Raw genomic sequence first — 17,865 nt, forward strand, 5'->3', positions numbered from 1 at the left:
CTCAGCTTGACAAAGCCCTGGCTGGGATGATTTAGTTGGTGTTGGTCTTGCTTTAAACATAGCCTCCCCGGGAAGGCATGAGACCCTCCACTACACACGGTGCTCCCAGCCCAAGCTGGGGCACAGCCCATCCACCCCAGGTGAGGCACAAAGGGGGGACTGTACCTCTCCCCGCCGCAAGTGGTCCCTGGGTGTCTTCCATCCCTCCCACAGCCCAGGGTGGCAGTGCTCTCCAGCTCTGCTCGTGCAAGTGAATGCAGCGTCGGCCACTCCCCTCCCTGACATGGGGCGGAGGCAGCGGGGCAGCCGAGATTGGGAAGGGGCTGGGATGCTCCCAGCACCTTCAACAGCTGCTGCAGCTGGCCGCAGCTCACAGCACCCCCAGGCAGGCTAATTCGGAGGCTCACCCTGCTCCAGCCCCACACGCTGAGTGGCCACCAATCTGCACCAGGAGCCTGGCCACCCACAGGGTAACTTTTAAACTTTTAACCCACTTTTAAGCACCTCTACAACGCCAGCACTCCTTGGAACGTGCCTACTGTGCCTAATTGGAAATCCGGCCCTGATTCCAGGTGAGTTTGAATAGCCTGTGATGCCATGTTTCCACTGCTATTTTTAGCAAGCTCGCTAGATTAAAGTTAGGCCTGGTCCACACTAAGCCCCCAGTTCGAACTAAGATACGGAACTTCAGCTACGTGAATAACGTAGCTGAAGTCGAAGTATCTTAGTTCGAACTTAAAAGTACTTACCGCGGGTCCACACGTGGCAGGCAGGCTCCCCCGTCGACTCCGCCTACTCCTCTTGCAGAGCAGGATTACCGGTGTCGACGGCGAGCACTTCTGGGATCGATTTATCATGTCTAGACAAGATGCGATAAATCGATCCCAGAAGATCGATTGCTGGCCACCAAACCAGCGGGTAAGTATAGACATACCCTTAGTGTGAGTAGGTCTTCATGAGTTGCAAATTACACCTCTAATTGCAGTGTAAATGCTTCAGCAAACTCTGGAAAATTTGGTAAACAGCAGCAAGCATTTGCTAAATATTTTTTTTTATTGCAATATGAAGCCTCTTCATAAATATTTTGGCCAAGACCAGTGTTATTTCTTCCCCTGTGAAATCACCAGAGCAGAGGATAGTGTATCTAACTAAATCTCCCACTAACAGCAACTCATGGCAATTATTTTCTTGTACCTGATCTGATGTGGAGGAGGCCTCTCTGTGTGGAGAAATGTTACCATCTTAAATGCTGGATTTTTAAAAGTGAAACCCCCCTCGCCAGTTACATGCATGAATAGTAACATATCCTCCCATAGGGCCGGTAACACTGCTGTAGGGCGGAAAGCACAAAAAGTTCTCTTTTCTTTGCATCCACCACTCAGAGGCTAGTCAGTTGCAGTCCTTGTGCAGACTAATCACTCCAAGGGATCAGAGTGGATCAAATGGGACATGGCCTTACCCTCTCCCTCAGGCAGCAGAGATGTCTGGGTACAGAGAGGTGTGCAAGTTGCATCCCTTTATGTGGTGTAGAAATGACGACATTCATCTTGTGTTGCTGGGAAGCTCAATGGCATGTGGAGCTCCAGCACTCTGGCCTGTGCCTTATAGGAATGACGGAGCTCTTATTGCAGAATCTATTTGAGTTGCATAGAAACATGATGGCAGCACTCAGCAATGCAGTGCTGTGTCCCTGAGTTGCTCATTATCTGCAGGGATTGAACCTGGGATTCTTAACACGCTGAGACTCCACTGCCGGAACTAAAACAGGTTTCAGAGTGGTAGCCGTGTTAGTCTTTATCAGCAAAAAGGAGTCCTTGTGGCACCTTAGAGACTAACGCATTTATTTGAGCATAAGCTTTCGTGGGCCAGGGCTGGCTCCAGGCACCAGCTTGCCAAGCAGGTGTTTGGAGCAGCCACTCTGGAGAGGGGCGGCACGTCCAGCTATTCGGTGGCAATTCGGCGGACGGTCCCTCACTCCCGCTTGGAGCGAAGGACCTCCCGCCGAATTACTGCCGCAGATTGCGACTTTTTTTTAATTTTTTTTGTGCCGCTTGGGGCGGCAAAAACCCTGGAGTCAGCCCTGTCGTGGGCACAGGCCCAACAAAGAAAGTAACAGAACGCCACTAGCCATCACCTTCAGCACCCAACCAAAATCTCTCCAGCGCATCATCAAGGATCTACAGTCTATCCTGAAGGACGATCCCTCACTCTCTCAGATTTTGGGAGACAGGCCTGTCCTCGCTTACAGACAGCCCCCCAGCCTGAAGCAAATACTCACCAGCAACCACACACCACACAACGAAAACACTAACCTAGGAACCTAAAGCTTATGCTCAAATAAATTTTAGTCTCTAAGGTGCCACAAGTACTCCTCATTCTTTTTTCTTTGAACTAAAACAGCCACCTCTATTAGCTAAGGTTGCAGGAGGCTCTGCAGCCTCTCTCTATGTGTCCCGGCCAGAGTGGCACATTGAGTGGGTGTGGGTCACACACGCTGATAGGGGACTCTGGAACTTCTCCAATTTAGCATGTCAAAAAAATCAGTATTTCTATCTGAAACCTCAAACATCTGCTACATCTCTTAAAGGAGGGAAGCTCTGCCTAAATGGGCCTTTTCCATTGGTAACTTCTAGGATCGGTATTGCACACTGATGGAGTAGGCCAAAGAATATACTGGGTCAAGCTCTAACTTTAACAGCTTTCTTCTCGAGGCAGCAAAGCATGGAGAGGCTCAGTGGCATGACTGCAGAGATATACAATCCTTCTCAGAGCCCTGCGGCATGGACTGAAGAGAAGCTGACAGGAAGTGAGAGTGGGTGTGGGAGGGAGACTAAAATGGAATGAAAGAGTTTATGCTTCTATTGATTTCTTTTCCTTTTCTCCCTTTTTAAGGGAGTGCTTAAACAAACAAAACCCTGCATAGAAAAATAGACATTCAGTAACGTTAAAGTTCCAGCTTTAGCTGCAAAACTCTGGAGAATCAGATTTAAAAATGTAACATCCCTTTTTCCAACTTCCTGTCAGACACCTGTCAGTCTGGAATATCCCCAGGATGGTGTTAGAGAAATGCCCCGATTTACTGAAATTAACCACAGGTACGTACTTGTTTAAAAGCCTTGTGTCTGCAGTCAATAAACTTAGTTGAAAAAGAGAAATACCCGGTATAAAAATGTGGTTGACAAGACAATACATTAATCAAATACAAGCAAAAGGGTTTCTCATTTCACTTAAACAGCTGAAGTTTTTGAGTAAAGATGGATCATGTGGGAAGAACTAAGAAAAAATAATGGACATATATTTTATAATTATAAGTAGGGCTGGTAGCACATTCTTTATTGAAACAGTTTTTTGACGGAAAATTGGGTTTTTGAGAATTTTTTTTTCAAAAAATGTGTGTGCTTTCTGTGAAAATTTTTGATTTTTGTTTAAAAACAAACAAACAACAACAAAAGAGAAAAATACCCTGCCACCTGCCCCTTTTGGATTTCAGCTGGACTATGACATATTGTGCATTGTAGTTTGAGTGCCTTATGTGCCCATAGGACAGGCTTCTGACTGGCCTACATCTCCCATCATGCATCATGGCCATGAGACTGCTGCATTCTGACTTATAGAGGAGGATGAGAGCACGAGGCACCCACACTACAACTCCCACGGCACCACAGCCCCATTTCAGAATCAAAATGTTTCAATTCTTTTGGCCCCAAAAAGTTTTTGTTCCATGGGAATCTCCACTGCCCCCCCAATTTTCTGACCAGCTGTAATAATTGGCATCCTGGCTGTAACCGATTGCCTCGATTGCATCCACTCTGCTGTATGCCACTACCCTCCCTTTCTTTTATTGCTTGTATAAAAAACAACAATCCCTGTACCTGCCAACCTTTCTGTTGATCTAGGATTAAAAACCCCCTGACAACTAAACCGCCATGCTCTCCTCATGCTACTGCCATTGGATTTCATCATTTCTGCTCTGCTCACAGGGAAAGATGATATGTTGTAATATCTAAAGATAACAGCGTGCATAAAGGATGAGTTTAAAATAAAACATAAATTGCACAATTCCTTACGTCTCCATGGGCACAGCTGAGTGTAGCTTCCACCCTGATTTTATTTGCTCAGGCTGGGTTTATGCTCAGTTTGGGCTCATTATCTGAGCTTATTTATTTCTTTAGATGTAAAATACAGAATGTTCATTGTGGGGAGCAGGGCTTTCCCACAATTTATTTCATTTTCTGCCACATTATAACCATCTTGTGACGTGTGTTGATGACACGCTGATATTATAGCTTACCACTTAACGTGTAAGTGTTTATGATATACTGTACAATACAGTGCACCTTTGTATTGCACATCAGGGAAAGCATCTCAATCCACTGTATAGTCAACTAAACTAATAAAAATTACAAGGCTAATTTAATAATTGAACTGTAGCACCTTCCATAAGAGGATTTTACACCATTTTAAGATGCTTGTGAGGACAACGTAGAAAACGCTCTGGGTGAAACTGGAGTTAATGGCAAAACTTTCATTGATGTGAGTGGAACCAGGATTTCACTCTCTGGATCTAATCCTACAAGGTAGGGAATTCCAGAATTCAAGGAAACAGTTAAATAAGGCTCAGATGCTTCCTTTCTCTGGTCTGTATTGGGTATGAATTATTTTTAGGCTGAAGGAAAATGTGTGATCTGGACTATCAAGATGGAAAAGCAATGAAGGACTTCTTAGGATAATAGAAGAATCTGCCGTCCCAATAGTGTGCCTAGACCTGAATCCAAACCACAATGTGTCAAAATGAGGGCGAAGATAGTCATAAAGCTAATGGCAACAGGGGGTCCTGTGGCACCTTTAAGACTAACAGATGTATTAGACCATAAGCTTTCGTAGGTGATGCATCCGAACAAAGTGGGTATTCACCCACGAAAGCTTATGCTCCAATACATCTGTTAGTCTTAAAGATGCCACAGGACTCTGTTGCTTTTTACAAATCCAGACTAACATGGCTACCCTTCTGATATAAAGCTAATGGAACATTCTTGCAATAACCTTTCCCTATAATATCAGCAGTAGAATATAAAGATCTTCTTTTAAATGAAGGTGTCACAGACACTTAAGTACAGGTGATCACTCCAGGGATCTAAGCCCTGGTCTACACTATGAGGTTAGGTCAAATTTAGCTGTGTTAGGTTGATTTTATAAGCAATGTGTCTACACAACCAACCCCGTTCCGTCGACCTAAAGGGCTCTTAAAATCGACTGCTGTACTCTTCCCCGGCGAGGGGAGTAACGCTAAAATCGACCTTGCTGGGTTGAATTTGGGGTAGTGCACAGGAAAAGCCCTGGGAAATTTTGAATTTCATTTCCTGTTTGGTCAGCGTGGCAAGCTCAGCAGCACAGGTGACCATGCAGTCCCAGAATTGCAAATGAGCTCCAGCATGGACCGAACGGGAGACGCTGGATCTGATTGATGTATGGGGAGAAGAATCTGTGCAGGCTGAACTCCAATCAAATTGAAGAAACGCTAATATATATGCCAAAAATCGCACAGGGCATGATGGAAAGAGGCAACAACAGGGACACACGGCAGTGCCGTGTGAAAGTTAAGTAGCTCAGGGAAGCCTACCAAAGGAGGCAAATAGTCGCTCCAGGTCAGAGCCCCATACATACTGCTTCTATGATCAGCTGCATGGCATTCTAGGGGGGACCCTACCACTAACCCACCACTGTCCGTGGCCTGCAAGGGGGGAGTCTCACGCAACAGGGAGGAGGATTTTGTAGGAGGAGGAGAAGAATGAGAATGTGCAGACAAGCGGAGAATCCATTCTTCCCTGGCAGCCAGGACCTTTTCATCACCCTGGAGCCAATACCCTCCCAAGGCAGGTTCCTGGACCCTGAAGCCAGAGAAGGCACCTCTGGTGAGTGCACATTTGCTTTTAAACCCTATAGGTTAGTTACAATTGTGTTTAAAATTTGATTTGCCCTGAAGAATTGGGATGCATTCATGGCCAGTACAGCTACTGGAAAAGTCTGTTAATGCATCTGGGGATGGAACAGGAATCCTCCAGGGACATCTCCATGAAGCTCTCCTGGAGGTACTCTGAAAGCCTTTGAAGCAGGTTTCTGGGGAGGGCTGCCTTATTTCGTCCTCCATAGTAAGACACTTTACCACACCAAGGAAGTAGCAAGTAGTCTGGAATCATTGCAGTACAAAGCATGGCAGCGAATGGTCCTGGATTTTGGTCGCATTCAAGCAACATTCGGTCTTGATCTTTCTGTGTTAGCCTCAGGAGAGTGATATCATTCATGGTCACCTGATTGAAATAGGGGAATTTTTGTAAGGGAACAGTAAAAGGACCCCATTCATGCTGGGCTGTTTGCGCTTGGGTAAAAGGGATCATCCCTGAGAATAGCCACGTGGTCTGGGGAGGGGTGAAGGAATCATCTCAGAGAATAGCCACACTGAGATGGGGGGGAAGGGTATGCTGCTCATCCGCCTGAAAACCACAGCCCCTCCTTTTAAATGGCAAACCCAACCTATTGCTTGCTCTGGGAAAGTAGGGTACTGCAGTTTGAAACCATTCCCACATGTTATGAAGGCTGAAGAAGCCAACCCCACGTACTCTTTGGCTTACCATGGCCGCCTGGAAACCCAATTCTGTTGCCCAACCGTGCGTGTTCTGTCACTATACCGGCAGGCGCTCAATATAAAAGGCAAAATGCGACCTTGTACCTAAAGCACAAGTGCTGTCTACTGTGAATTGCTTGATTCACTGTGAAAGAGTCTCCCTTTTGTTCTCAGAAATGTATCTTCTTATATTCTACTCTCCCTTTTTATCCCCCTGCAGGTGCAAATGTTTCTATGCTCCCCCTATCATCTCCGTCCCAGAGGTTATTGCAGATTAGAAGGTGAAAAAAACAGACACACTCGTGATGACACGTTTTCTGAGCTCATGCAGTCCTCCTGCACTGATAGGGCACAGCTGAATGCATGGAGGCATTCAGTGACAGAGGCCTGGAAAGCATTAAGTGAGCATGATGAGAAGAGGCAGGAGGCGATGCTGAGGCTAATGGGGGAGCAAACGGACATGATCAGGCATCTGGTGGAGCTGCAAGAAAGGCAACAAGAGCACAGACCACTACTGCGTCCACTGTATAACTGCCCCCCCTCCTCCCCATGTTCCATAACCGCCTCACCCAGACACCCAAGAATGCGGGGGGTGGGAGGCTCCAGGCACCCAGCCACTCCAGAGGATGGCCCAAGCAACAGAAGGCTGTCATTCAAACTGTTTTGATTTGTAGTGTGGCTACAATAAGCCATATGGCCTTGGCGTTCCCTCTTCCCCCACCCCACCCGAGCTACCTTGTCAGTTCTCACTTTTTTTTTTTAAATTAATAAAGAAAGAATGCATGGTTTCAAAACAATAGTGACTTTATTTTCTTTGCCAGCTAGACAAGGTGGTTGGCTTACAGGGAATTAAAAATCAACAAAGGGGGCAGGTTTGCATCAAGGAAAAACACACACACACACACACACACACACACACACACACACCTGTCACACCATAGCCTGGCCAGTCATGAAACTGGTTTTCAAAGCCTCTCTGATGCGCAGTGCGCCTTGCTGTAATCTAATTGCCCTGGTGTCTGGCTGCTCAAAATCGGCTGCCAGTCCAGGCTGCCTGTGTACAGCTTCATGAGCCATGGGAGCAAGGGGTAGGCTGGGTCCTCAAGGACAACTATTGGCATTTCAACACCCCCAATGGTAATTTTCTGGCCTGGGAAGCAAGTCCCTTCTTGCAGCTGCTCGAACAGCCCGGAGTTCCTAAAGATGCGAGCCTCATGCACCTTTCCCGGCCATCCCATGTTGATGTTGGTGAAATGTCCCTTGTGATCCCCCAGTGCTTGCAGCACCATTGAGAAGTACCCCTTGCAGTTTACATACTGGTTGGCAAGGTGGTCCAGTGCCAAGATAGGGATATACGTTCCATCTATCGCCCCACCACAGTTAGGGAACCCCATTGCAGCAAAGCCATCCACTATGACCTGCACATTTCCCAGAGTCACTACCCTTGTTAGCAGAAGGTCAGTGATTGCATTGGCTACTTGGATCACAGCAGCCTCCACATTAGATTTGCCCACTCCAAATTGATTCCCAACTGACTGGTAGCAGTCAGGCATTGCAAGCTACCACAGGGCTATCGCCATTCACTTCTCAATTGTCAGGGCAGCTCTCATCTTGGTATTCCTGTGCTTCAGGGTGGGGGAAAGGAACTCAAAGTTCCAGGAAAGTGGGCTTACACATGCAAAAGTTTCGCAGCCATTGGGAATCATCCCATACCTGCAACACTATGCAGTCCTGCCAGTCTGTGCTTGTTTGCCAGGCCCAGAATCGGCGTTCTCCTGTATCAACCTGACCCACTGCTGCCATGATGTCCCAATTGCCACATCCCGTGCTTTCAGGATCATCTGTGTCCATGTCCTCATCACAATCGTCCTCGTGCTGCCGTCTCTTAGCCAGGTTCTGCTCATACTGCAGTATAATGCGCGAGATGTTTACAATACTCGCAACAGCAGCGGTGAGTTGAGTGGGCTCTATGCTTGCCATGCTATGGTGTCTGCATGGGTAACCCAGGCAAAAAGGCGTGAAATGATTGTCTGCCGTTGCTTTCACGGAGGGAGGGGAGACTGATGACATGTACCTAAAACCACCTGCGACAATGTATTTGTCCCATCAGGCACTGGGAGCTTAACCCAGACTTCTAATGGGCACTGGAGACTATGGGGATTGTGGGATAGCTACCCACAGTGCACCGCTCTGTGAGTCGATGCTAGCCACGGTATCAAGGACACACTCCACCGACTTAATGTGCTTAGTAGGGACATACACAATCGACTGTATAATAAAGATTGACTTCTATAAAATCGACCTAATTTCGTAGTGTAGACATACCCTAAGAGAGGAGTTAATCACTGCTGTAGGGTAGGCACTCCATGTTAGCACCATTACTTAGTGGTCAAGGACTGATAAAAGCAACAGAGGGTCTCACTGAAGAAGTGAGGTTCTTACCCATGAAAGCTTATGCTCCAATACTTCTGTTAGTCTTAAAGGTGCCACAGGACCCTCTGTTGCTTTTTACAGATTCAGACTAACACGGCTACCCCTCTGATACAAGGACTGATAAGGCAGTTAGTGGCCTGCTATTGCATAGCTAACACCATTACCACAGCTCCTATTCTGATTTATGTCTGCCTTTTAGTTTCCTCAGTGTATAAGAAACCTCAGCTGCCAGTAAGATCTGAGTAGGCTGTTGTCAACAACACATGAGCATTTATGTGCTGGAGATGTCTATAAGGGCCTGAGGGATAGACTCCCTTGTGGTTACTTTAGTACCCCAAGAGAATGCAGGAAGGAAGTGCCTTTAAGTGTGCCCCTGAGGCTTGGCTTTCCTGCCTCATAATATTAAATCCAGAGCTACTGTTTGAACAAACAAGTCACCTGAGAGGAATAGGATCTCTACAACATCTCCTCTCCTGTGCCTTAGCCGCTGTGTCCAAGAAGTCATAAAATTAACTTACTGCACTAACACCTGCACCCTAGTCTCTAATAAAGTAATTAAGTGACATGTGTCCTCCAGACTGCAGAGACTTTGAATGATATTGGCTTCACCTTAAAATCAGACAACATGACATCCTTTGATGGTCTAAAATTAACCATCTGTATAGCTATCCACTTTACATGGCATTTATAAACAAAGAAGACAGACTTGTTGAATTTTATCTCAGAGGCTCCAGTCATTGGGGAAATTATAATCGCTGAGTGTGGAAAGAAATCAAAAGTACTTTAGGAACTCATTCACAGCTCCTTCAGGCATTCCCCAGGTGGAATACACTAACTATTTTCACAGTGGCAAATTTTGGAGACAGAGTGAAGATATCAGATCTAGCAACAGTGTAAGGTCATTAGAATAATTGAAACAACAATATTGCAAAATAGACATGGCAATGTTTACAGCAACAATAGCGATCCATAGTTTCTTTCACAAATAACTACTCCAAAGCAAGTAATTATATAATCAGGGGAAAAATACTAGCTTCTCTTAGATTATTCTTAACAGCTAGACTATCTTATACTTCAGTGTCAAGCTCTCTGGAGGACTGGAAAGACCAACTGGACGTACAGCTATCCTGAAGATGAAAAAATGTTCACATCTCAAAGAAGAATAATCTCTCCCTGTATTATGAAGCTCAGACTCTTTCTATTCCCCTCTAGTTAAAGCAGCTGTGTAGTAATTTTGACACATATTAGTGCTGCAGAAGGATGAGGGCTCTGCAATCCAGCTCATTTGGCATTATCGTTAATGACATGATTTTGGGGACAGTATATCAAAGTCTGTAAGTGAAATGAGCAATGAAAAAAAAAAAACAATTGATCCCTTTTGGGGCCTGTATTAAATCTCAGCCAGTCTGAGAAAGCACATGGAGTTAATGTAGGTTTTATTAGTATATGCAAGTGTAGGACAATGGGGTGGTCTTTGTCCCTCACTAATGGCTGTAGCTGAGTCTAGGACAATTGTCAGCTAATGGAGTTACTCCTTTGGCTCAAGAGGCTTTGGTGTTGGAAGTCCAGGGTTCAATACCAGCTGATAACAAATGATGGCTTTGGTGGGTGGGGAGTATTACTCAAGGAAACATATTGATGCCATTAGTGATCTAGCCCTGTCCACATTAGCTCTGTGTTATGTACTAGAAGATAAAACATAAGGGTCAAATACTCAGTCTTTACTCACTCCTGCAAGCTGTCAGGACAGTGGGAGTTTATTTGAGAAAGCACTGAGTAAACACTAAGATCTGGCCCTGTCTGAGACGAAAGAATCCCACGTCTTACTATTTTGTTAGGAAATCCTTGACAATGTGTATGTAACTTTATGTGTATGTACCCTTCCGCATACCTGGGAAGTGAACCCTTATAAGTAGGGCAAAACCCAGCACATGTACAAAAATTCTTTCTATGCCTTAATTTCCCCATTTGTAAAAAGAAGATAATGATACTGACCTCATTTGTAAAGTGCTTTGAGATCTACTGATAAAAAGTGCTCTATAAAAGGCAGATATTATTAACTAATGGGCCTCTACGTTTCCATTAAGCAAAGTGCTTGCCAGTGTAAATACCACAACACTGAAGATGTATTACTATTTGCTGAAATGAATGGTGCTTTGTGAGGTTTCCTTTAGCATTCTCTTTTTCCAGGTTGCATAGTTATCTGTGCAATAATTTCTATTGCATTGTACTATGCTCTCAGTTACTGTGGGATGAGACACCTCTTGTCACTTCAGGGAGTAAGAAAATAAAAAAAAGCAGACAATTGTGTCTGATCCAGTAATGATGCTCAGGGAAAGAGTGGGCACTAAAACTAATTTCCAATACCAGAGTTTTCCCCTCAGTATTCTCCAAATGACAAGCAGAGATAGAGAGCCAAATTCCACTCTGTATAAATGAGAGCAGAACTTGGTTTGCCACATTTATCTTTGCTGTCACAAGTAAGCACAGGGGTATCATAGAATCATAGGGCTAGAAGGGACCACAAGGGTCATCTAGTCAAATCCTGCGTCTTGGCAGGGGGTTAGTTGTGTCTGTACCATCCAAGACAGATCATAACTCTGAGGACATCATCCTACTGTTACAATAAGTGTAATAAACATAATCATGGCCCTGCATAATCTATTTTCATTATACTATTTAATGGGCATCATATTCCCAGAACAATTAATTCCATAATCCCAATAATGATGAAATAAATAAATATTGGTTTACAAATGGCTTGACTATACAGTCTAAATCAGGGCCTAGAGATAAGGAAGAGGTGCTGTTTCAAAAAGCAGTTTGCTGCTATGTCAAAGTTTTCTTTTGACCTTATATATTGCCATTGACTAATTGTTGCACATAGTCTCCCTTTTCCAATCTTCAGACTAAAAATACATTTTAATATAGTCTTCCCTTTGTATTTGTTTAATACGTCGGTTATTTAGGAGGTATTTGCTCATGAAAGGTATATTTAATCAATGGTGATATACTCAGTTTGACTTGGAACCCTATACCTACCTTTCCTGATTTATAATATCAACTCACGCAGCAATAATCTATCTATGCTAGATCTACAGGGGTTTGCGTACTGCTGGTAGCTTCAATATATATAATGCTAATTGAAATAGTCAAAGTCAGTCTGTTCCCAAGCACAGAAATTGAATGCAGAACTAAGGCCCCCAACCCTGGAACTGTTTATACACATGCATAATTTTCCTCCCTTGAGCCATCCCAGACCAGTCAATGGGATTGCTTGGGGGGGGGAGGGGGAGTAGTTACACATGTGTTTTCCAGATAGGGCCTTAGCTCATAGCAGATGCATTGTCTGCTCTTTTTTGTTAGCAAACTGCGTAACAGTTGGAGGCTTTTTGCACAGCCGCCACACTAGAAATGTAAATTGTGTGTGTTAATATAGTGAAATGCATCTCCTAATAGTGAAAAAACTCTCAGCTCCCCCAGAATGAGGGCATTAACAGTGCCGAAATCCCACTGTCAACTCCACCACAAAATCAGGTGGCTGAATCCAGTGGCATCACAGGTATTATGTCACATAATCATGCATATCACACTGTCACTCTGCTTGGCCTGCAGGCTCCCTCCTTGTCTTGAAATTTTCACGTTTCTTGCCTGACACAAGGTGAACTGGCCCTTTAAGAGGGCTGGGGACACAGTCCCACAGGACGTTTAGATTTTGACCTATCAGCACATTCTGACCAAGAAAAAGCTTTGAATTTTTTCCGAACAGTTCTAAACCGCTGTAACATCACAGCGCAAACATGGCAAAGCAACATCAGGATGCGATGAGCACTTGCTCACTCTGCCTGAAGCTTGACAAGAAGAGCATGTGGAGACTCAGGCCCCAATCCAGCAATGGATTTACACACATGCTTAACTTTAAACATGTGAGTAGTCCCATTGAAGCCAAAGTTAAGCACCTACTTAAGAGCTTTGCTGCATCAGGACCTTCAGTTGCTGACATGAGTTATCAGCTTTCAGATAAAATAGGCAAAAACTGCAGCTAAATAAACTTTGTGTCAGTTTCAAGAAATATTCAAAATATATGAATTGACTTTGTACAGAGTTAAAAGAAAATGTAATTGCCTCATTTTTTAACTTCCTTGGTGAGTAATGATGTTCCAGTTTTGCAATAAATTGGATAAAGGTGAGGAAGAAAAATAAGACTTTGACCTTTAATGTTTATAACCAGACATGTACATTTATTCATGAAGCTTTGCACAAGCATATTTTATGCTGGACCTGGAGTTCCGCATTAGGGGAAATTTTTGTTGCCAGCTCCACGCGTCAGACTTGATTGACCCCAGTTATGCTCTTCTCCCCTGGGGTTCATAAGTCAAATTGTTGTAAAGTGCTCCTATGACATTTGCTGGAAACTTTGTGACCCAAGAGTGGGAATTTATGTTGGATGCTTACCTTTAGAGAAGGGTTTTATTACAGTATGTGTGTGTGTGGGTAGGGGGAGGTTAACAGGTGACAGTGAGAATAAATTATTTCTACCCATAAACTTCAGATGGGGAAAGCAGTCACACAGTTTTGGTGATGAACATTTTCTAAAGCAGATACATGCACTTATAATTTGTTAGTATAATTACCACAGCTTTGCATAGTATTGCACCAGTAAGTCCTTTCTCAACAGATTAGAAGTCTTAAATAATTCTACTGTAAGATTAATTTCTCACTCAGGTTTTTGGACTCTTCTTTGTAATGTCTTTGCAGAATTCAGTTGGGTGCCATTAACTTCCCTGCATGATTACTATAGTTGCATTGTGATCTATAAATGTCTCTTTGGAATGGCTTCTGCATATCCATGTATGAAACATAAATCTTCCTTATGCAATTACATTTTTAGGATGGGAGAGAGTCTTCATTCTCTAAAAACAACCAACCACCAATACAAACTAGAAATGGGAGTGAGTTTCATGCAGTTATTGATTCATTTATCTTCTAAGAGGAAAACAATCTCATTCTTCCCAAATTACATTTCTAAAAAGCAGACAATGTAGCTATTATTAAACGTAATGTCCACACCAAAGCGCTGGTAACCTTGTTTGAAACTGTTCTCCAACACTGTTACAGCCAGACACTGCTGTTGTAAGTAGAGATGGCATCCACCCGTAAACTCAGGTCTGGACTATGGATCAAGAAGCCCAGTTGTGAACTTTCTGGGCCTAATTCTGTTCTTAAATTGGTCTTACATCAGTGTAGCTGCTATGCATTCATTGGAGTGACTCCATTTATACCATATCTCTATGATGGGCCTACTCCAAAACCCTATATCTGTACAACTCTACTGGTCTCATTAGTTAGGGGTGTGGTGCTATGAGACTTAATCGTACAGGATGGTTATTAAAAACAAACAACCCTCCAGAGTGAACTGTATGCGGAGTCCAGACCAGAGGTATATTCCCCAAACTGGGGATTCTGCTTCCATTGTGGACAGGGCTTAAAAGTGAACTGACAAGCACTCTATTAATCAAAGCAGAGTAGTTTCCCCAGATATTTTATGTAAGACATTAAGGGTGTGTGTGTGTATAAAATGGGCCAGATACTCAGCTGATGCAAGTATGCTCCTTAGATCTGGTGCCCAACATTTTACAGTACATCTGCTCTGCACAGCTTTGATCTTATTTCAGACTGACGGGATCCACCAGTATTGCCACTTCCCAATGAGGCCAGAAGGGACCAGTGTCAGCTTGGTAGTATGACATTTTACCTCCCTGCATTAAGAACAAAACAAAAAACTCACCTACCATTTAAAGGCAGAATTGATTTGTGCACCTTTGAGTCTCACAGGTCTTACCTTTTGTTGTTTCTTTAAAATATTCTCCTGAGTATCTCAGATCACCCTACACACCAGCTTGCTATGTTTTCAGCTCTCCAGATCATTTTTTTGGCAAATGGAAAAACTACAAAATAATGTACAGCCTTTGTAAGATGCTAAAACCTCTTGGCTCTACAGTCATTGCAATACCCCAGGCTAGATGTGCTGTGCCAGCGTAACATGGATCTTGCACCAGGAGGGCTTACCCTTGTTTGAAACTGTAGCGATGGAGCCATACCACTGCCAAATCCCTCTGCTTAGCTAAGACCAAAGGCTATTTTCTCTCCCCCCCCCCCCCCCCGTGACAAAAGCAGGAAATATTAGAACTATAATCCTGTTTATACAACAAAAATCTGCCATAAAGGGGAACCTGGTAGTTTACACAGCTGTAATCGGGTTTCCTGAGTAGTAGATTTTAATTTTATAGGAGCAAGGTGCTTCAACCTTTCGTTTACAGAAAGACCTAGAAATTCCCATTCTCTTTTCATATCTTATAAAGATATCAAATGAGAAAAAGAAAAAGCATTAAGGACCCAGGAGAAATCTCCTTTATTCAGTCTGGGATCCTGGATATTCTGTCTTTTAGTGAAGATCAAGTTATCAGTTCCTGGGGACTATGTTCTCCCCTTGCTAGGGGATGGACTTGATGTAATTGAATATTTCCTATCTTTAACGGCTATGACCCTAAGAACCTTTCACAAGCTCAGCTGTGAAGCTTTGAGAATGACAGATCTTAAGTCGCTCTCCAACTTGTAAGACCGGTCTTTCCTTGAAAGAGAATCTTTCAAGAAGAGTAGTTAATATTATGACTTATGTTTTGGTGCCCTTTATATAAGCTTTTTCTCTTTTTACTGAATTGTATGCCAGTGACAGGTGTAAGAGTGACACCTGTGGCAAATGAATTCCTCCATTTAGGCACAGAACAGCAATACAAGCTTCCAAGCACTATCCCCCCAAACCCATGAAAGGGTCATTTCTGATTTGTTATTTTTACAGCGTGGCTACTGGTCTACTAAGAATTGGTCTGAGGCCACCAAAATCTTAGCCCAATGCTCATCAATGCATGTCAACTTCCAGTCACTAGCAATCTGAGGTGGTGCTGCGGAGGTGAAAGGCTGGGTATCTAACTACTAGTCCTTTGACCTGTCCAGAACCCATCCTCATTTTAAAGCTGTCTGACTCCCTTTTGGTGACTGGTTAGGATTGTAGGCTCTTTGTGGCAGGGGCTGTTTTTTTGTTCTGTGTTTGTACAGCACCTAGCACAATGGGCTCCTGGTCCATAACTAGGGCACATAGGCGCCACAATAATACAAATTAATAATGATAAATCCCTAAGCCAGAGATGAACGATTTAAGTGAACATTTAATAAGACCTTTTTGGGGGCTTTGGCTACATCAGTTAGAGATATGATCAGCTTTTACTGCAGTGTCAGCATCAGTGTGTTTTATTTTTAAACCATGTAACTGATTGCAGCTATTCCCTTTGAATGCAAGGTTGCACAGTGGGGATGATCCTCTGAGAAACACTAACTTTTTAGGTGCATTAGGAACAGGTTTCCTTTGTTTGCATCATCTATGTGCTTTCAGGCTTCTGCACTGACAGCATCTTTGGTGTCAGAGGAAGCCTGACCATTCCATGAGACTGTAGCACAGCAGTGCTGGGAGTTATGTACTAATCTGCTCTTCAGTGAGTCCATATCGCAAGTTAAAGGGACGGGATCCAACCCCTGCTTGATTAGCGGGCATGGGTATCTCTGTTCACGCAGGCACAGCAGAGCAAGGAAACAGGTTTCATTTTCTGGTGAGTTTTAGCCTTTTCAATTATGGCCCCCCTTCCTCTGTCTCTAGCAGAGCGAGCTATGTTAACTCCGAAGACCCAAGCCCAGTGCTGCTAGTAGAGAGTTAATGGGGACAATTGTGTGGGTTTTCTTCAGTTCAATAGTTCTGATAACATCATAACAACTAAAATCGCAAACTCACTGACAACACAAACCCGAATCTACACCTGTGCCTGAGACTCCCGCTGATGTTTTTATTTCACAAGCCAAATGCTGTTTTATGGCAGCATCCCCCACAGTAGAGAATCCACTCAACCACCTCCAGCCTGATCCACCTGCCATCACAACAATGGAAAGCCCCTTGCTGCATGCTCCAGCTGATGCGCCCCATGGTGGCCCTGGCTCTTTCATCCAGCTCCTCACCCAGTACATTATGGTGGTGTGATCTCCACAAATGATACATAGCAACAGTTACTCCATTAACTCTCGGACTATGGCAGAATCCAGATTTAGAACATCCTAGTGGACAGCCAATCAACTTGACAGAAAAGGAGGCATTTCGGAAAAAAGCCCTAAAAGTGAATACAAAATACTGTGCAGAACTTGCATACAAAAACAACGCCACTGACTGCATTTCATCATTATTTCTTTTGATCTTTATTTTGCAGCTTCTGTGTTAATAGACTGGAACTCAGAATGTTGCACATAATAGATAGGTGAATTCCCTTTGATGTTACCTAAATGCATCAATATTAAGTGAAATTTTAGTTACTACCATCCCAGTTAGCCTGATAGCTAACTGCAATACTGTTGCCTAATTGGATCCCAATTAAGCATCTCCCGCGTTTAATATAATTATGATAATGATTCACGTTCTTTAAACAAAGCATCTAAGGTCTTCTGAGCACCTAATAGCAGTGGCAGATTTGGGTTCAACTACTGGCTTGGCCACTGACTTGCAGTACAAAGTTAGCAAGTCATTTAACTCTGTGCCTCAGTTTCTCCATTGGGAGAATAGAGACATCCCTGCTTATTCATCTTTGTAAATCTGCTTCCAGTCTCTGGATGAAGAATGCTGGGCAAATGGTATTTGTTAATAAATGAGATGATTGGTTTATTATGTTTTACAGACTATAACTAGAAACCTAATAGGATTATGTCAAAAAAGA

The sequence above is a fragment of the Trachemys scripta genome, chromosome 6 (genome assembly GCF_013100865.1).
Source record: "Trachemys scripta elegans isolate TJP31775 chromosome 6, CAS_Tse_1.0, whole genome shotgun sequence".
Classification (NCBI taxonomy): domain Eukaryota; kingdom Metazoa; phylum Chordata; order Testudines; family Emydidae; genus Trachemys; species Trachemys scripta.